Source organism: Malaclemys terrapin, chromosome 7 (assembly GCF_027887155.1).
Source record: "Malaclemys terrapin pileata isolate rMalTer1 chromosome 7, rMalTer1.hap1, whole genome shotgun sequence".
Taxonomy (NCBI): domain Eukaryota; kingdom Metazoa; phylum Chordata; order Testudines; family Emydidae; genus Malaclemys; species Malaclemys terrapin.
In genome coordinates, this window is record NC_071511.1 from 106,082,668 (window position 1) to 106,104,474 (window position 21,807).

General features: G+C 42.2%; 1 protein-coding gene across 3 annotated transcripts in view; it reads left to right on the top strand.

Moving 5' to 3' along the window:
- ADAM12 (ADAM metallopeptidase domain 12) overlaps positions 1 to 21,807 on the top strand; it is a 308,978-nt gene that overhangs the window by 133,442 nt on the left and 153,729 nt on the right. The gene's annotated exons all lie outside the window — the stretch shown is intronic.

The window sequence follows — 21,807 nt, forward strand, 5'->3', positions numbered from 1 at the left end:
GTGTTCCTGTTAGTTTACCAGACATTTTTTTAAAATGCCAAATGCTACTGGCAGTGTTTTGCCCTTAGAATTTCATAACTGAAGTAAATCTCTCTTTAAACAAGTATGGGCTGCAATTGTGAGTGTCTTCTGGACTATAATGCATTTTCCACATAAATATAATTTTTTAAAAAAAGCCCATATGCTTTAAAAGGCATATGACAATTAATAACTGCTCTACATTTTAATATGTGGGGAAAATTGTTTTCTGCAAAAAGTACTCATCTTTTTCTAGCCACAGCTGTGACTTTTGAATATGTATTAAGTACGGCAACGATAGCTAAGCCAGGAATTTGGCAGTAATAGTATATTCATAAATACACATGAAATGTGGGGGGGAAACTTTACAGAATTGAAAGGGCAGATTGTAAAGGGTAAGCATACATATCTTGAGACAAAAATTGTGAGTCATTACCAACGTATAAAATTTTTGCTTTAAATAGTTGAATGTTAGATATCATTAGATTTCCTCAGATATAGCACATTCCTGATACTCAAAAGGTGTTAACAATTGAACAGTTGTTTACAAGAACAGACGGGGTCCTATACCAAGACAGTCCAAGCTATTTCATATCCACTGACCCTGGTGAAACATCTTCAGTGTAAATACTCTCCTACAGAAGCAACACATTTAACATTCAAGGAGGAAGCCTGGGTTTTTTTATCCACTAATTTCACCTCAACAAGTATTTCACTGAAAGAGCCAGTGAAACTAGTGGGAACATCTGGCCACCCCTGATGTCTTCCTTGCAGGAATGGGGGGAAATGACACATAGACTAAGGGCAGGTCTTCACTACAGGGGGGGGTCGATTTAAGATACGCAAATTCAGCTACGCGAATAGCGTAGCTGAATTCGACGTATTGGAGCCAACTTACCCCACTGTGAGGACGGCGGCAAAATCAACCTCCGCGGCTCCCCGTCAATGGCGCTTACTCCCATCTCCACTGGTGGAGTAAGAGCGTCGATTCGGGGATCGATTGTCGCGTCCTGACGAGACGCGATAATTCGATCCCCGAGAGACCGATTTCTACCCGCCGATTCAGGCGGGTAGTGTAGACCTAGCCTAAGACCTTTAGGTGAGCCCTTCTGGTCACATGCCTGGTTTTATCATTTAGCATTCTGACACTTCATCAGGCCATTCTCTTGACAGTTTTTACTTTTTCTAATTTGTAGCACGGTAGAGATTAAATCTTTGAAATGTATTTGTTAACATGGCGTTTCATGTGGCATCTGTCAACAGCAACTAAATGCATCTTCAGCCAGTATTTGTAAATTATATTAATACAAGCTTGCCAGTGTTTCATTCATGTCTGCAAGAGTCTGTGCCTCATCACAGGCATCAGTTATGACTGAAAGCCAGAGCTATTGTGTAAAGAGATGCTTAATTTGCATCTTCAATTTTCTTATGAAACAGAACCATTAGCTTGATTAGCTGATATTAAGTAAGAGTTTTAAATCAAAACTGCACTTCTAGTGTTAACAGCACACCATTGAACTGGCTAAGTTATGTTTTGATTTTGATTTTTAGCACAACCACCAAAAACATTTTTAAATTAAGGGAAAAAATAACATCATATATTTTCTGTAGGGTTTTATTATTGTTTTCCTTCTGCTTCAGCATCTCACTTGAAACAGTCAAGAAACAGGAAAAATATAGTCTGGAAATTGGTTTCTACATCTCTTCCTGTGGAATCTGTTTGACACTGATACCATTATCGCTGTTACCATTATCACATTAAAGGTTTGAACACCTACTGACTAACTGTGAACTATAGTTGTTACGTAATAAATCATGCCTTTATGTAAATTTTTGTAGCAAAGTCTGATGGGTTGGAAAAAATTAGGGTTACCATATTTCAATAATCAAAAAAGAGGACGGGAGGAGCCCTGCCCTAGCCCCGCCCCTGTCCTGCCCTAGCCCCACCCCTGTCCTGCCCTAGCCCCACCCCTGCCCCTTCCACACCTTCCCACTTCCCGCCCCCCTCCGAACCTTCAACCCTCCCCCCGCTTCTTGCCCCCTGACTGCCCCCTCCTGGGACCCCTGCCCCTAACTGCCCCCCAGGACTCCACCCCCCCCAGAACTCCCGACCCATCTAAACCCCTCTGCTCCATGTCCCCTGACTGCTCTGATCCCTCTCCCCACTCCTGCCCCCTGACAGCCCCGCCCCCAGAACTCCCAACCCCCCCCTCGCTCCTTGTCCCCTGACTACCCCTCCTGGTACCCCTGCTTCTAACTGCCCTCCAGAACCCCACCCCCTACCTAAGCCTCCTTGTTCCTTGTCCCCTGACTGCCCCCTCCTGAGACCCCCCACCCTAACTGCACCCTCCTGAGACCCTACCCCCTACCTGTACCCTGACTGCCCAAAACCTTATCCGCACCCCCACCCCCAGACAGCCCCCCCCAGAACTCCCAACCCATCCAACCCTGCTCCCTGTCTCTTGACTGCCCCCTCCAGAACCTCCCTGCCCCTTCTCCGACCCTCTGGCCCCCTTACTGTGCTGCTCAGAACAGCGTGCCGGGCTCCGCGCGGAGCCGGACACACTGCCGCGCTCCCCAGCGGAGCGTACAGCCCGGTCCCCGCCCCCGCAGAGTGTTGCAGAGTGGCGCGCTGGGCAACAGGGGGAGGAGCTCCAGACTGCCGGAGGCCCGATGCGAATGTCCGGCGATCTGCGAGTGCAGGGAGGGGGAGGGAGAGAGAGAGAGTAGGGGAGTGATCTCAAGCTGCAGGGGAGAGAAGTGGGGAAGCGGAGGAAGGGCTCTGGCTGCCGGAGCCCCGTGCGAGTGGCACGATCCGGCCGGCTGCCCTGTCAGCCACGTGCGCTCTGCGTGGGGGGGAAATCCGGACATTTACAAATTCCACCCAGACGCTATTTTTAACTCAGAAAAACCGGACATGTCTGGGAGAATCTGGACGAATGGTAACCCTAGAAAAAATATTTCCTTTATTCCACTTATTCCCTCATTTTAAAAAATCTTTTATTTTGCTGTTCTCCAAGTGGGTACCAGCAGCCAGCCGAGTTCTGGATTATTCACAATACAAAAAAGCCCTGCTTTGCATTTACAGTAACTCACTTAATGTCCTCCGCTTAACGTTGTTTCAAAGTTACGTCACTGCTCCATTAGGGAACATAGTTGTTTAAAGTTGTGCAATGCTCCCTTGTAACGTTGTTTGGCTGACTTTACAAGGGAGCATTGCACAAGTTCCTCTTCTCCACCTCCACCTCCTCCCCCTCCCTTCCTCCTTCTCTCCCAGCACTTCCCCTGCCAGCAAACAGCTGTTTGGCGGCGCTTAGGACTTTCTGGGAGGGAGGAAGGCAGGGAGGGAGGGAGCGGGGAAGCTACCCCCGCCACCAGCAGGCAGGGTCACCCGGAACGCAGGGGCTTTGGGGCTGCAGGGCCCTGGGACCCTGGCCTGCAGCTCTAACGCCCCTTGCGGAATGCGGCCCTGCGAGCACAGGCCGGAAGACTGAGGAGGAGCAGGGGCAGCCGCGCAGCCAGCGGCCAGAGAGAAGCGGTGCTTTCCCCTTCAAAGTGCCGCATCTCTCCCACCAGCTTTGAAGAGGAAAGCGACACTTCTCTCCGGCCGCTGGCTGCGTGGCTGCCCCAGCTCCTCCTGAGTCCTCCGGCCCGTGCTCCCAGGGGCAGCTGCATTCTGAAAGGGGCTTTAGGGCTGCAGGCCAGGGCCCCCTTAGCCCAGAGCCCTCCAGCCCCTAAATCCCCTGCGTTCCGGGGGGGGGGCAGCTCCCAGAATCGCGGCCATGGGGGCGGTGCCGTGCTGCGCAGAGCCCCCTGCACCTAACAGGAGCTGGCTCTGCACCTCCTACCTGCCCCAACCCTGAGCCTCCTCCGGCACCCTCACCCTGAGCGCCCTCCTGCACCCTAACTCCCTCCCACCCCGCACCCCACCCTGAGTGCCCTCCGCACCCTAACTCTCTCCCAGACCCTGCACCCCCAGCCCTGAGCTTCAGGGGTAAGCCAGGGGAATCTCCCTAGCACAGTACAGTACTGTACAGTATATAATGCCTTTTGTCTGTCCCCCAAAAATTTCCTTGGAACCTAACCCCCCGCATTTACATTAAATCTTATGGGAAAATTGGATTCATTTAACATTGTTTCATTTTTCAGGAACATAACTACAACCTTAAGTGGGGAGTTACTGTGCTTGAAGTGTCATCCATTACTAAAGTAATGTACATGTCATTAGTTGAGTGACTTTTCTTTGTTTCTTCGCTATCTGTCCATGGAAGCATCCCTGTTTTGGAACTGAGGAAAGACACACTGTATCTTGCTGTGATATTTCAGACCAGTGACCTGGTCTTGAGCTTGTCATTGCCATATAACTGGACACGCTAGAAACATGTGCAATGCAAATTCCACGTTAAAGAATGGGTTTGGGGATTTTCTGCATGTTTTGAGGGTTTTTCTTCATAATTTCAGTTTTCATTTACAAAAAATAAGTTTATAATGTAGTCTGCATTACAAAGATAAACTCCATAAGTGAGCAGATGCAGTGTTGTTTTACTGAGTATTCAGGCTGACAGACTCAAACAGTAGCTCTGAATTGCCTTCATTCATCTTAACTGTTTGTTAACTCTCAGCCATCATGATGGCAATTTTAATGTTGGTATTGTTTGTTATTTCATGCTGATCCTCTTAGAAGGCAACAACTAATCTGTCTCATCCAGTTTGGTTTGATTCCACCAGGAAAGTTTATAAAAGACTTGAATGTTTTTATTAACATTTGCGGTTTGGGGTCGGGGTCGGGGGTTGGTTTTTTTTGTCTTGCCAGGCCGGTGTCCTGTTATGAAAGAGTTGCAAATTCTGTATAGCAAGTGGCTGGTACATCTCTATTTTCTAGAAATACATCCAAATGAGACAAATTCTCTACTGGGTGCAACGTCACTTCACTGGAGCTTCACCCACTTATGCCAGTTTTGAAATTGGCCCTCTGAAGCAGGGCCGGCGCAACCCATTAGGCGACCTAGGCGATCGCCTGGGGCGTTACAATTTGGGGGGCGGCGACCGCGGCGGTATTTCGGCGGTGGGACCTTCCACTGCCTAGGACAGAACTCCTGCTCTGAAGCTTCTGAAACAGCAAAAGTGCATCCAATAGGAGCAGGCTCGATACTGCAGTTCCCTTTCAGATTTTATGCTGCTGCTCATTCTGCTGCTCTCCAGTGTGTATTGATAAAAAGTGAAAATGATTTGGATGAAAGGAAGGGGAAGCTAAGTGAGATTTCCCTAGGGTGTCATTCTTTTGTATTAGCAATTGTCTACTATGTTAAAAGCTTTAGGTTCTATTATATTAATACTAAATTATATCTTTTTTAAAATGATCTTTTATGGGGTAACATTGTAACTATATATATACCCTGCCATCTTGTTAGACAAATATAAATGTGGTGAAATATGAAATCTTTGTACCACAATGATGTAATAAGAAGATAGAACAAAATTATAGCAACAACTAGTTAGGTAAAATAAAATGAACACTGGGGTGCTGGTCTTGTCAGTTACAATTCATTCACAGTAAAATCTTTACAGCAAGGTGGGATTCTTCTTTGAGTGATTGTTCATGTCGATTCAAATCAGGTGTGTGTGCGCCACGTGCACGATCGTCAGAAACTTTTTCCCTTAGCAGCTCCCGTCAGGTAGCCCAGGGAACCCATTGGAGTGGTGCCTTTATGGCGCCCAATATATGACCCTGCCAACCCAACCTTCCTTCAGGTCCTTACTGTCCGTGGCAGTGTTGGAACTGCATTTCATTGGCTTGCAAGTGTTCCCTTAGCTATTACTTAGTTCTACACAGCTTTCTTTTTGTTTTGTTTTGTAGTTAGTTTATTGTTCCGTAGTTAGGATAGTCTTGCTGAGTTGGGCCATTCTCCCTCACCCCACCTTGGGCTTCGGGGCATGCCTCAAGCCCAAGGATTTAAATTTTGCCCAATAAAGCCTAAAGCCTATGCTTTAGTGACCCTCATGACTTGTGCCTGAAGTGTCTAGGGGAGGTGCATGAGTCTGAGCTCTGTAAGATCTGTAAGGCTTTCCAGCCCAGGACTAAGAAAGAAAATGACTTCCATTTGAAGCCGCTATTAATGAAAGCCGCACTCCGTCCAACGGCACCCGACTGCCAAGTCCCGGGCCCAAGCTTGGTGCGGAGCACCCTGGCATCAGTCAGTGAACCGGTACCGAGGAAGGACTCCGGTGCTAGAGACCCTTGGTACCGGAGATCCCCGGCACTGGTCAACATCCTCAGTGCCCCATAAGTGCCATAAGAAGGTGGACAGAGGGTGCTCGCCTCAGAGAGTGAGACCATCTGGGGAGACTTTGCTGCCTCAGAGGAAGGATTTACTTCCAAACAACAAGACCTTGTGCCGTCGACTCTGGCACCCCAGTTGGCACCATTGAGTCCGGCATCCAGTGTCTCTCCAGCAGGGCACTGCTTGGTGGAAGAGTTGGAACTCCCCTCCACCCCAGATACTTTCAAGGCTGCAAAAGAGCTTATAGAAAGTACTGGGCCTCAGCCCATGATGTTAGAGAGAAGCCTCCAGCATCGCCTAGACAGGTGCCATCTAGAAGCAAACCTGCAATGATGAGGCCCTCTTCCTCACCAGACCAGCACCGTTCATGGCACCATTCCCGGTCTACATCACCGCAACACCCCCTCCGGCACTGTACTAGATCACCCAGTGCAGGGAGCGCCGTGTTCTGTGTTTCCGGCACCGAGGGGGTCACAACCGTTCACGGTCACCCTCTATCGGCCAGCACTGAGATACGGCACCAAAACACAGGAGCTGTTCTCTGGCACCAGACTCACGGCACCAGTCTAAGTCATGGGACAGCCGGCACCGATCCTCTACACGATCGTCGTGGCTCTGATCTCCAATTTCCTCTTCTCGGCACCGAATGCCGGCTCAGAGATCGTCGGCACTGCCGTGGTCATTGCCCTCGGGATCCTCGGACTCTGAGGCTGACTCCTACTACTTGCAGTGCAGTAGGCACAGGTCGGATAAGCACCGGAGACATGCTCAGCTGACCTGGCAGCCACAGTGGCCACCGGCTGCACAATGGCCCTTTTGGACCCCCTGGGCTTACCATCAGGCCCAGAGTAACCCATCCAGGGCTTCCTTAACTCCTCTCCACCCTCATGGGAGAGCTTGGGAGTCACCTGATTGGAATCAATGTGAACAATCACTCAAAGAAGAACAGATGGTTACTCACCTTCCTGTAACTGCTGTTCTTCGAGAGGTGTTGTTCATGTCCATTCCAATACACACCCTCCTTCCCCTCTATTGGAGTAACCAGCAAGAAGGAACTGAAGAGGGGTTGGGTCGGCAGGGTCATATATTGAGCTCCATGAGGGCACCACTCCGGGGGGCTCCCTGGCTGACCCGACGGGAACTGCTAAGGGAAAAAGTTTCCAACGACCTTGCACACAGCGCGCACACACCTGATTGGAAAGGACATGAACAACACATCTCAAAGAACAACTGTTACAAGAAGGCGAGTAACAGTCTTTTTTCAAGAATCCTGTTTGGGCCTAATTCTGTTTCTGTTGAAGTCAATGGGAGCACTTTTGAAAATTACACCTTAACTGTGCCCTTAAACTGAAGCCATGTATGATTCTGAGAGAAGGTATGCTTAGGCTTCATTTATTAAAATACAAAACTTCCCCTGCCTATAATTTTTAAAAAAATAATCCAGCTTTTTATAATGTCAGTTCAGTTTCTTTTTTCCTGAATCAACAAGGTTATGCACTTACATGTATATTTTATCCTGGATAGGGAGAGCAACTTGTAGTGAAAAGCCTGAGGATATAATAGTAGGGTGATGTTCAGCTAGCAGGGAAATGTGAGTTTGAAGTCAAACTCAGTATTCTTTGCCTCCAGCAGCCAGCTGGTAAGTGGAAGAAGGGGGGTTGATGGTACAAGAGAATTATGTGAAATGCACACTGAAAACAAATGTCTCAAGCCACAAAACTGTGACTGTGATATCACCTTAAGGAATAATTTGTAAATAAAAAATAGATATAGGTGCTAGGGACATTTAACATTGTGACAGTAACCTTTTCCTTCTTCTCCTGGGTCAGACCCATTAACATCTATTTTATTTTTATTTGAATTTAAGTTGATTGTATAGATTCATAGATTCCAAAGTCAGAAGGGATCATTGTGATGACCGTATCTAGTCTGACCTTCTATATAACACAGGGCAAAGAACTCCCCCAAAATAAGTCATTTTAAACTAAAGTATATCTTTAAAAAAAATTCCAATCTTGATTTAAAAATTATTGTTAGTGATGGAGAATCCATACTGATCCTTGGTAAATCGTTCCAATGGTTAACTACCCGCACTGTTAAAAATTTACACCTTATTTCCAGTCTGAATTTGTCTAGCTTCAACTTCCAGCCATTGAAGTTGTTTCCATTTCACCTGAGCTGATTTATTTTTATTTGAATTTGAAATGGATTTGTGTTGTATTATAATGGCTTCTAATACACTGAGCAATGCCCCAGTGATTTTGTGGGGAAATTTAGATTATCAAACATCAAGGGTGGGCTTTTCAAAAGTGCTCAGTGGTTAGCCTAACTCTGTTCCCATTTACTTCAATGGGAGAAGGTAGGTTGACACTTAATACTTCTGAAAATCCCATCCGCCTATTATATAAATAAAGTGAAATATCATTATTTATATGGGCAAAATATAGGTTTGTGGGAGAGAGCAGTAATGAGAGCCAGTAAGTAGGAGGTTGAAGAAGTATCTGTATTGAGAAGATATAAGTAAGGTGAAGGGTTTGGCAAATCGGTGATTACAAGAACAGGCAATGTTACATTTGGTAGATAAACATGGCAAAATGTAGCATCATTGAAACAGTCATTAGATGGATTTTCCTAGAAGACTTGTGGAAACCTAAGTCTATGTTGACTATGCTTTGCATTTATTTGGTTGTACTCTGCATTGTGTGAACCACACTAAGGCCTTGTCTTCACTAGAGAGAGGTTTATTTTTAACGTTTGTTAACTTGTTAAAATATTTGTTAGCTTGTTATTGAACTTGTTAAAATCCTATTGTAGTCAAGGCAAGTTATAGTTTTAAATTAACATGTTAACTGGTTCAGGAAACCATGTTAAAATTACAACACATAATTTGGGGAACATCTCTTTGAAGAAGTAAATTACTTTGAAAGGTCTCCTTTCTTGTGATATTTTATGGCATTACATATTTTTTACACTTGGAAGAAATATCGACACTTCCTCCTGGTAACTCATCCTGTGAATCAGAGTTTTTTCTTTGTATAAAATGGGACAAAGAGGGTGTCTGAGAATGTAAGTGAAATAATAATGTCCTCTAACAGATGCTTGGAACTCACCAGCTACTGAAAACAAAATACAGGCTAATCACTGCCATCTCTATGTATCTGTGCTCACACTGTTCCAGCTACTGTTTCTTATTGGCTAGATGACTTTTCAGAAAGGTAATAGCTGCTAAGTATTTAAATAGAATATCAGAGCCCTAAGGGAATTGTCTAAAGTTACTGTAGCATGAATGCCTGACAGCAGAACATTGTACACAATATTGTTTGAAGACAAAAGTCAAAGAAGGTTATGGAGTAGACTTTACTGATGCAAACTTAATACCAGTTAACAGTAAAAGAATTGGTATAAATAAAAACAACTCAGTAATTGTATTTTTAGACAATTACAAATATACCTATGAGTAGTTATTGAGGCAATAATTTATCCTTTTCCATTTTCCCATTACTTTTGCTGACCATCTGGCAGTGGTGTTGGAATAATTTTTATAGTGGGGGTGCCAAAAGCCATTGAACAAAACGGTAAACCCTGTATATGATGGAAACCACTTCAAGCAAGGGGATGCTGCTGCATCCCCAGGACCCCTAGTTCCAGCACCTCTGCCATCTGGTGCTAATGCCTCATAACATTTCCTTCTATTTCTTGAAGTTGTGAAAGCTGAAAGATCCAGAGTAATGTTCATAAAATATTTTTGCTACTAATAGTGTATTTTGTGCTGATACTTAATAGTAATGATTCTTTCGGCTCATCTAGAACTTTGTGTCTTTAAAGCACTGTACAGACATTATCTAATCAAGGTCAGCTGAAGGTTGTGCATGGTTCTATGTGGGTGACATGTGAGGACCCATACAGCTCCCTCCGCATCTCTGACTGGGCCTCTTCAGCTTTGTACCCACAGTGCCTCCCATCTTCCACCATATTCATTTTATTGCAAATCTCATCTGTCTGTAGCGAATTATCACATCTGGTTAATCTCCCCAACCCCATCATTGCTGGCCCAGAGATCTATTTGGTGGTACCAAAACCCAACTTTTGGGGCAGGGGCAGGGGCAGGGACAGGGATGGATTACAGGAAAGTTAATGTCATCCATGCCCTGTGAACACTAAATTCTGATGAGATTATGAATGTGAAACTGATTACAGTATTCTGGCTGGGGGTTGGGTGTATCTGTAGTACAGGGCAACCTTTACAGATGGCATAGGCTTATGGCTACCGCTGTAGTTAATCCTCACAACTTCCTTGTGACTCTGAGGCAGGTAAATATCTCCATTTTACAGATGAGGAAATTGAGGCTACGGTAAGGGATTTATCTAAGGCACTTCAGTGGCAGAACGGGAACAGAAGTCAAGAATTCTTGACACCCATTTCTGTGCTTAATCCCTTTTTCCCTTATCTCCTTCCAGTATTATGCTATGTACTGTCAACTGTTATTTCACATACTTCAGATTTAACCAGTCTTTTATAGATCAAGTATGTTATTTCTTCAGGCAACAATTTAGCGTGCATTTCAGGTCTGATATATGCTAACTTATCTTGACTAAAGAGGTAAAAGAGATCAGGCAACCCCAGCATTTCCCAATATACCCAGTCCTTAGGAGGGATAGATAATTATGCCAAAAGATATGTGTTTTGATTTTCTTCAGCTAAGGAAGCACTTTCCCAGCACTCTTCAGCTAAGACAACTACACTCATTCTCCTTTATTCTGTAAGGTACAATCCTGGTGCAACTCACAAAACGAAAGGCTGCTAGTAGGTGACTTGCATCACTTTTATGAAACAGTGATACATTTTCAAAAGCTTTTCCATAGCATAAAAGCCCTTCTTACATTATGGGCATCAGACCAAAGGTCTGTTTTTATGGCAATAATTCTGTGTCACCAACCAATGTTATGGGCAGTTCGCAGGAGCCTTAGTAACTTAAGTATATGCTTAAGTACTTTGCTGAATAGTGTTGGACTTAGGCTACATCTACACTACAGGGGGGAGTCGATTTAAGATACGCAAATTCAGCTACGTGAAGCTGAATTCGACATATCGCAGCCGACTTACCTCGCTGTGAGGACGGCGGCAAAATCGACCTCCGCGGCTTCCCGTCGACGGCGCTTACTACCACCTCCGCTGGTGGAGTAAGAGCGTCGATTCGGGGATCGATTGTCGCGTCCCCAGGGGACACGATAAATTGATCCCCGAGAGGTCGATTTCTACCCGCCGATTCAGGCGGGTAGTGTAGACCTAGCCTTAGGCATATGCTTTAACTTAAACAGGTGCTGAAGTGCTTTGCTGAATCAGGACCGGAGTCAGTCAGTTTTCTTGTTTAGGTGGGTCTATCACTCAGTTACAAGAGGGGGGACATTTTTTTAAAAATAGATCAATGTAATTGTAAAATTACAGAAAAGTGGCAGACTAGTAAAGAGGCATGAGCATACTTGAAACTGCTTTTAACTATGTGTTTTAAATTGACTAGATTTCAAGTTCATTACAGCAGTGATTACGGGGATGTTTTATGCATACCTGCCTCTTTGCAGATATTGCATAGCTCTGCCTCTCCGTCTCCTATGTGTTGTCCTGTTACATACATCCCTGAATAAATATCTTCTACTGAATTCTACCTTCTTGCTCTGTCCAGCTATTAGTTAATTCACTTTTCTTATTAAAATATTGTGGGTGAAGTCCTGGCTTCATTGAAATAGATGGGAGTTTTGCCAAGTCAGGATTTCTCCCAAGAGCTGTAGAGAAACATCCTAATCAAACCAATTGCAGAACCAACTGCAGGGTAGGGTAAGTAATCAGAGGAGCAAAACTGCTACAGGCTTCTGATGAGGAGAAGAAGAATATCTCTGTGGAAATAAAATTAGTCATACTATGGTGTGTCTGGTTTTTAAGAAAGAGATGTAGAGCATAGGAAAGGGATTTGTCTACCTTTCGTCTTCAGCACTACCACAATTGACATGTTATAATAACCATACACTAGTTTCAAGGTTCTGCTGTAACAAGACCTGCACCTCTTATGGAAAACTGTAATTCCCAGGAAAGGAATTGCAAAGGAAATACCAGCAGAGTCCAGACTATCCAAGAAAAGCTGCATCAGTGAATGTTGACCAACATGTGATGTATATATTACAAATATCAGCAGCTCTGATTCTGTACTATATATAACTTGCTATTTACATACCTTGCTACACACATTTTTGGATAATTTTGATAGGAACCTATAAACCTATACAACTAGTAAGACTGTTTGTTTTGTTGAGAATCTCTCTAAGATTTCCTCCCATCTGAGATTCAAAGGATAGAATAACATCCTTATGGGAAAACAGTAGACCTTAAAAGAAACACTGATAGATTCTATATTTGCCAGTATTGTGACAGAATGTCAGTATGCATTATATAACTATTCATCTAAAGATTTCATGCAAATCTATGTCTGGGACAATGCTATTTAGAATCATGTTAAAGGAGTAAGTCAAGTTTCCCTCCCTCTTTCTGTTAGTTCATTTGTATCTGGCTTCAGAAGCTGTGGGAATTAATTGTACCTCTGGCTTGGCTACTTGCCACAGATCTCCCCAACCAGTGCAGTGTATCAGCAGTTTTGGACTGCTTCTTGGGCTGATCCATCTTAAATTTGGTGATGAATGGGAATGATACACAGAATATTGGTGTGCAGTATATTAATTCTATCTTAGTGCATTGACTTTGATTGAGGAAATGGATTCATGCCTTCCAGAAGTCAGAAGAGGAACATGTTGGGAAGTAATTTGGATTGATACTGTTGGGATGGTGAAGTTTCTTGACATATCTGTTGTGACAGCTGAAGGATGTGTAGAAGTAAAAAGTGGAAAAGAAAGACAGTTGTGAGTCCAATAACAAGATGAATTTATACTATTTATGACAGCTGTTGGCAAGCATGATATCACTTTACTCATGCAGTCTACTGATACTTTGGAACATTACAAACTTCAGTATCATGTTTTTAAGCAACTTGTTAGAGGTAATGGATTTTGGCAGCTGCATGCAGTATTCACCAATCTAGATGCAGCCAAGGCTTTTCTCCAAATACAGGCCAACACATGTAACCTTTTTGTGGAACCTTTGTTACACCTCTTCCATTCTGGAGCTAATTACACCTATTAGACTTCTTTGCTTCCAACCCTCCAAAACCAAAAAGCACACAAGGAAATAAAAGCAGAAACAATATCAGAATTGTCGAGATGAAGAGAGATTTTTGTTGCCTTTCTTTTGCTAAAGCTCAGTGCCACAGACCGATTGGTGTGTTATACACTGGGCAAACTTAGACAGCTTTTCAAGAAAACAATGCCTTAAAATAAAGACGGCAGCAAATGTTCCAGATGCAAAACACTGTTGAAAACTGACATGAATATGTTTCCTCCCTGCTCCCTCCTACCCCGCTGTTTTTCTGCCACTTGGGCTTTCAAGATGTATTAGCCAGGACACCTTTACGTTTCCAACTTTTAACCATCAAGAAGCTGAGACAGGCCAAATACTCTCTGGTCAGATCTTGTTAATCTTTCAAATGTGTTGTTTTTGGCAGGCCACTCTGTAGCTTGGCAGATTTGGTTCTCTGTAGCGTCACTCACTTTGCTGTTTCAGTGACAATGTACACTAAGCCTTTCACCCTTCTGAGAGGATAAGAGAAATTTCCTCCAAGGATAGCAAATTTCAGGAATTCCACAATCCCTTGGCTTTTTTTTCCCCATTCACAAGCTAAGATTATGGTCTTGTGTTGTTTTCAACAACACAATCGTTTTGTTTGCTGCCTGGTTTTAATCCAAAGAACAGACCCTTTTGTGTTCTGTTTGTTTTTTCAGAACTATATCCTCAGCTGTGTGAAATGGTGTAGCTCAGGAGCTAATAAAGCAGCTATGCTGATTTACCCCAGCTGAGGATCTAGCTTAGAGTTTATAATGTGTACTCGGGTCACTGAGCACGTGTACAAAAATATCTCTGAAATCAAATACATATATTCATCAGTTGAGCCATTATCAGCTAATGACAATTAAACCCTGTACCCCTAAACACACACAGACATGCACCCATCCTTACCTTCCTTCCCAAACACACATTTGAGTCATCCCAAGGAAAGTCTAAGTCAATAAAAAGACCATGCAATGTGTCTAATAGATCAATGTTCTTTGTATTAAATTAAATAACAAGCAAGCTCGTTTGGATCAAGGCAAAGAAACAGCTGTTAAACAGAGGTCCATCTTCTGAGAAGGACTTCTCACAGTCCAAGACTATAGAGCATCAGCTTGATTGCTACCGCTGATCTCAATTGTCAAGTTACAGCGTGAAGAGGCAGTCTGTCTCAAAAAGACAACAGGCCCGAATTGTGGTGGGGGTTTTTGTTTGTTTGTTTGTTTGGCTTCTAGATAGTTTAAAAACACTGCAGTTTCTGGAGCACAGTTGGAATATTCATGCTATTTGAAACAGCAAAAAGTGGACAGGTGCAATTCAGCAACAGTTGGAAGTTTCCAAGTTACCTTCAACTGCAGTCTCAAGTGAAGTGAATCTCCGTAGTTCAGTCTGGAGGGGACAAGCTATGGATAACGGTGCTCTCTATACAACCCTCCCTTCTTCCTTAAAAAACATAAGGTTCGTTAAGTCTATTGGTGAAGCTTAGGAGCTGGCTGCCAGATGGAAAATTAGACCAAAATGAGAATAAAATGGAGATGAGTGGGTTCCTTTTTCTGCAATGAGAGAGACATTAGGAAAAGCCAACCACTTGATACGCAAAATAAATAAAGAGGGGGAAAAAAGGGAAAGCCAACCACTTGATACGCAAAATAAATAAAGAGGGGGAAAAAAGGGAAAAAAATTCAAATCAGAAGATGAATTGTTCAGTACGTTAGAGGCATATAAAGTGCCTATTGTTTGTTGCTTTGGCAATATTGAAATCTTTCTGACTTGATTTTTTTTCTCGCATTTATTTAATTGCATTGTTGGTTGCTGTAGATGCTGGACTAACAGCCCTGGAAATGGAAGAGCTCTGTTCATCTACAGAACAGGTAGAGCATAGCTCAACTTCAGTGCAAACTTCTCCACATTGCCCTGTTAATGTGCCTCAGCTCTGACTTGCTGTGACAGGACCTTATTCAGCCTTCTTTGACCTCTTAGTGGAGACATCAGCGCCCTGACATTGCCCATCCAAGGAAAATACATCCAGACCAGGTGATCAACAAGACAGCCCTCCAGAGGCATAAAAGGGCTAAGAGGAAGTACTGACCAATCAAGAACCAGCAGGCCAGTTAAAAAGACTTGCCTGCTTTTGCTCAGGGGCAGAGCTGGGTGACACTGGGACAGAGGAGGAGCACCTCAGGGCTAACACAGGCTCAGGCCCTGGCCTTGCCATAAATGTTGCAACTTGGTGCTTGCATTTTGAAAATTTTTTTTAACTCTCCACTTAAAGGCGCAGACAGCCAAATTCTGAGTTGCTGTTTTGTTTTTTGATTCTTTAGGGACTGGTGCCAAGCTTATGACACACGCTTCCCTGCCCCAAGCAGTCAGCCAAACCTTGCAGACTAAGGTGAGGAGTGACTGCAGTACCACACATGGCTTTGAAGAGCAGCCTCACCTCCCACACCTGCCTTCTGACTCCTGTCAGTGAAAGAGTAGTTTGGGATTCACTCTTTCGTTAACTTCCTTGCACAGACATGATGCCTGAATAAAAAATGTGTTGTTGGTTGGGAGCAGGTTGTATATCCGTTCCTCATCTCAGACTAGAAATCCATTTGTCAAAGACTACTCAGCAGCTATCTGATGCTAGAAAACTTTCCATTTATACAGACAAAGACCTAATTCAAACCATAGATGTAGAGATGAAAAGCTCAGTATACCATTACCAGTCCTCCAAACCGCTAGTTTTCGTCTGCAGTTTTAACTCTGATAGCATCTTCTCTTTCTTCATCTATCTGAACATGGGATAAAACTTTTTCTGTTAATTGTATCTCTATCTCTTTTGCAACCTGGCATCTATTTTTATAGTGTGTGCTTTCTCTTAATCTTTTTCTACAATGCCAGTGTTGACATGTACAAATGTCAAACAGACACAGTAGTACTAAAACTCCTCATTACACACCTTTACTATGTGTTTAGTTGTCTGGGCAGCTGGGAAGATATTGATAAAATTCTATCCTTTACTTTGCTATGGTTATTCCTGCACTGTGGTACACCAGTGATCAAACAAGATATGGCCATTGTAGCCTTTTATTTTATTTAAAGTGCATCTAGTGATGTTGTATTACACCACCATGGGTTCGGCTTCAATTGCTACAGTTTCAAGCTCAACAGAGCAAAATTGCTGCTGGTGCTTTTCTCAGATTTGGAGGCTTTAGGAACACATGAAATTCAAGGATAATGACTACAGACTCAATCACAAGTACAAAGACTTATCTGTACTACACGTTTTTTATTAAAGCAATAAGTAAAGTTACAATTACCCGTGCATATAGAAATCCTACAAAAACCTATGCAATAATTATAACTATAATCATACTCACATCCTCAAAGATATTCTAGGCTCTGATGGACTTCTCCACAGATTATCATCAAGGATAGTTTCCTCCGGGGTTTTCCCGGGAGTATTCCCTAGAGTCTTCCCACTTTTACCCACCAAGGAACCCTCTTTTATATTGTAATTCTGACTACACCTTACACCTTATGCATTTGCATGAAGGTGTCAACCCTCTTTTCCTTTTCTGTATTTCCACAACTTCATGAACATTGGAGTGCTCCATTTTTCATAGGTTGTTTGTAGTGCCTCTTATTCTCATTAGCATCTACGCATGACATGTACCCTGCGGTCAAGACAGACATTCAAAGATGTTACAATCAGGTGTCTCATGGTCTTGGACAATACATTGTGGTCTATGGCAGTCCATTTTTCCATAACTTCACCTATTGGCACATCTCATACAGTAACCTTGTGACCTTGTGGGTAGAGGGTTATTCCTAGATCACTCACTCATTTCAAGTGTTCTACGGCCTAATATGGCTAAGCTAAAACGTATGGATCTCAGCCTTTAGGCCTTGCGTTCCAGCCATGTTTTACTTATATACCTAATACACACTCATCACTCCTAAATACTTATCAATCCTATACTTCTGTAATCCTACAACTTAAATCTATTTATCATACATTGATTATATATGAAATAACATATAAATTGGCCATAACATCATGTAGTACAATGATAAATAGATGATAAAATGAACTAATTGGCTACACTATGGAATCCATATCAGTCTTTTAACTTAGCTGCCAGACTCTTGCTTAAATAAAGGGTCTGGGACTTTAAAAATAAAATATACTGTGTATTCTCTTGAATGTTGCTATAAGGAATAAATGTTTAGCAGTGTGTGTGAAGAAATAAACACAAAGCTCCTATGTTGACAACAATACAAATTGCATATCTGTTTCCTTGAACACCACATTGAAAAGGAAACCTCAATCTCTGACACTAAGGGTATGTCTACACTACCCGCCGGATCGGTGGGCAGCGATCGATCCAGCAGGGATTGATTTATCACATCTAGTCTAGACTCGATAAATCGACCCCTGAGCCTTCTCTCGTCGACTCCTGTACTCCAGTGCCGCGAGAGGCGCGAACAGAGTCGATGAGGGAGCAGCAGCAGTCGACTCACCTCAGTGAAGACACCACGGTAAATTGATCTAAGTATGTTGACTTCAGCTATGTTATTCACATAGCTGAAGTTGCGTAACTTTGATCGATTTCCTCCCTTCCCCCTCCCCCCCCCCCGCAGTGTAGACCAGGGCTAAGCTCTCAGAGTATCACACAAAGTTATTTGTTTCTATTGCAGCGACTATAGAGTTGGGTTTCTCGTCTAATTTTTCTTTAGATGGGTAGTTTCTTGGCTCATCCAGTGTCTATACATGGAGCGAGAAAAACTAGCTGGCAGGAGTCCGACGGAAATAAAACAAAGGAAATGTATAAGGATTGAGGGAAACAACCAGAAGAAAGGGAGTGGAGATGGTATCTGGCTTTCAGCTGAAGGATACGCCTGTCTTTTGTTAGTCTTGATCTTCAGGTTGCAAGCTTTAATTTTGGACATAGACCTTGCCCTGTTAATTTATGCCTTTGCAGGTCTGTTGTGAGGATTACCTAATGTCTGGGAAGCTCTTTGTAAATTTAAAGTGCTATAGCAGTGGATAGAATTACTGCAGTATGGTTTGCACAGCTTTTTTTGTTTTGTTTTGTTTTTGGAGGATGGTGGGTTGCCATTCTTGATTTTGGGACAAGTTAAGTGGGATTTTATTGTTGTTTGGTTATTAGTATTGGGTGGCATTGGGAGTTCTTTTTTTGCAGGTATCTATATTTTTAATATGTTAATGTAAATAATTTTAGTAAGCATATTTAAGTGTCATATGTTTTGTGCCTAAAATGTCTGAGAAAAATAAATCCGTAATTATCTGTTTTGAAAACAAACTATTGAAAATCTGAAATTAAGGGACTTAAACCATCCATGGATATGAGGTTAGAAATTCCTTTCTTCCTCTGTTCTTCTAAACTCCTCCCTCCCTTAGTTTACTACTGCTTCTAAATTCCTAGTAATTTCCTCCTTCAGACTTAGAGATTCTTGTTTATGAGAAGACACCTTTGTTCCTACTATCGGATTCTTCTAGTAATAATTGAATCCATCAGTCTCAAGGGCACCTCCCTATAATTATAAAAGTACTTTTGTTGCCACTTTATATATTTAAGATTAATATCACTGTTGCTCAATCATAGTTTGAATATGTGGAAGCTTTCTCTAGGATTGTGACACCGTTTCAGACCATATATACAGGTGAACTCTCCAGGGGATCTATAGCTATGGGACCCTTGCCCATGGCCTAACCCAGTAGTCTCCTCTTCTTTTTGTTGTCTGAAGAGTCAAATTTGAAAGAATGAAATTGTCTTATCTTTCCTGACAGCTAGGTAAACTGCCACTTTCTAGTCCCTAGAATGAGACAGCATCCTTCTCTTTGTCCTGCATGCTTTTCTGATTCCTTAGTGACAATAGGTGTAGGAGTATTTTTATGTAGCTGCCAGAGCTCTGTGGAAAATCTATTTTCAAAATAAAATTTCAATCTACATGTGAAGTATTCAAATAAATGCAGAATTGAGGCAGGTTCTAGCTCACTGAATTTATTCCTTGGGGTGGGAGGAAACCTATGTGTAATCATTTTGTCTTTTATTATTTATCCAGTTGCCAGACTGAGTTGACATATAAAACTGTCTTTAAAATATTGATCTGTTCCCTAATATTTGTCAACTCTCAAATTCAGGGTCAGATTCTACCAACTGATTTTCTTCTCTTATCTGACTCAGGCATGTTTCTTTTATACCTTGTTACTGATGTAGCCTATGTGTACTAATGCTAAATCATTGGAATTATATCGATACACATAGTCATTAAACAACATCTCTCTGAGTAACTAGAATGTGGATTATGATGGGGGCATTAAAAAGGCATATGTATGTAATGTTTTTTTAATGTCATCTCTATTTACTTTTATTTTTAAAGTAACCTAGAAAGCCTTGTAAAAATATAAGAATCTGATGATACTTCAGAGTAAGGGATCATTTATGAGACACAGTCTCTTCTAATTGAAATAGAGTGAAGTGCTCCAAAATTGAGCAGACCTCCACATGAAATTTTCTACTACTGCAAAACAAGATTAGAAACTCTAGAGACAACCTGATTTTCAGGACTCTCTGCTGGTTAATAAATGTTACTTTAACTTTGATCCTTGTAAATGTTTTACAAATAATTTTATATAAATTCCAGTATCCTTGACTTATCATTGCATAGAAACAGTAGAAGACAATAGGCATGATTGCTAACCCTGCTGTTTTTAAATTCAGGCTGTTAATTCAATGGCTTCCTGTAGAAATTTATGGCTTAAATTTATATTCAAGGGCAGCTTTTTCTTACTACAAATCATCTAGTTCCTGATGCTGAGAAATCTAAATTAGTTCAGAGGTCTTTTGAAATGGATTTTACAGCTCAAAAGAGGTTTCAATATAAATAATTTAAAACTTAGTTCAGTCAGAATGACACTGTATAATTGTGTCCAGGTGGCTTTTCATATATAGGCATGGTTCTTCACTGCATTGTGTCTTGTGTAGTTATTTACACTTGTGAAAAGAGAGGTAATAAACTACCAGATTAGATTTTGCCACTCATACTAACAGTAGTGTTGTTATACCTGCTTTGCACGGTTGTGAATGGCTCTATGTGGTGTAAGGTAGTGGGGAATCAGATGCATATATATTTTATTATAAACACCTACCTAAAAATACCCATGACCAAGATTTTCAAGTCACTAGTGATTTTGGATGCCTAATTGAGACAACTTAAAGGGTCCTGATTTTCAGAAGGTGGGTGCTCAATACTTTCTAAAAAGCAGGCCTCCTTAAGGTGTCTCAAGTTGGGCTTCCAAAATCACTGTCCCTTTGAATATCTTAGCCATGTGTACACACACACTGTGTGTGTGTGAGAATGTATGTGTTGTGAGTGTGAGAGAATATATACAATTTATTGAAACTGTATTTTCTGGCAGATGAGTCAACACAACTTTTTAAGACTCCGAACAGTGACTCACTTTGCTGTGTTAGGGAAAAAACATTACAATCAAAATGAATCATACTTTTAATTATCTGTAGTAATTTGGATGGAACATATAATGAGCTTGATAAATGCAAATGCTCTAGGCATCAATTCTTCAAGCTGAAATAGAACCAAAAGTGTCTGAAAATGCATTGTTAGTTCAGAATACACAATATTTTTGAGCTATTGGTTACCAGAAATGATTAAAATGACTTATGTAAGATAACTGTCATCTGTGTCAGTGACTAAATGTTAAATGTTATTATAAACTAATTACTTTCTTGAGTTGAAAAGAAAATTATATTCTTCTGCTGAAAGAGTTGAAGGATATAGGGCCTTATCCTCCTCACACACTGGCTTTACACCCACGTATCTCCATTAATTTCAGTGAAATTATTCCTGATATAGCACAGTATGAGAGGGAGTATTGGTCCTTGAGGGCCTGGAGCTGTAATTTTTGCTCAGTCAAAAACCCTGAATGGGTGAAATCCTGACTCCACTGAAGTTAATGGCAAAACTCCCATTGATTTCAATGTAACCAGAATTTCATCCAGTATATTTAAGAAGCCAACATAGTATTCTGCATATATATGTTTTTCCTGGATGTTCATTTGTTTAAAGTTGTATCTCTCTGAATAAGATTCTTATAGTGTTCTCCAGGCCATTCTGCCTCCAAGGCTGCCATCTCTGTATGTCAAGTGGTATCTGAGAGATCAGGAGTTCTGCAGGGCCAGGCTTCCCCTGGATAGTGGCACCCCCAAAATCCAGTGAGCTCTGAAGGGAAGACCCAGTAGTTGGGATCTTTCTGTTGCTAATTTTGTGACT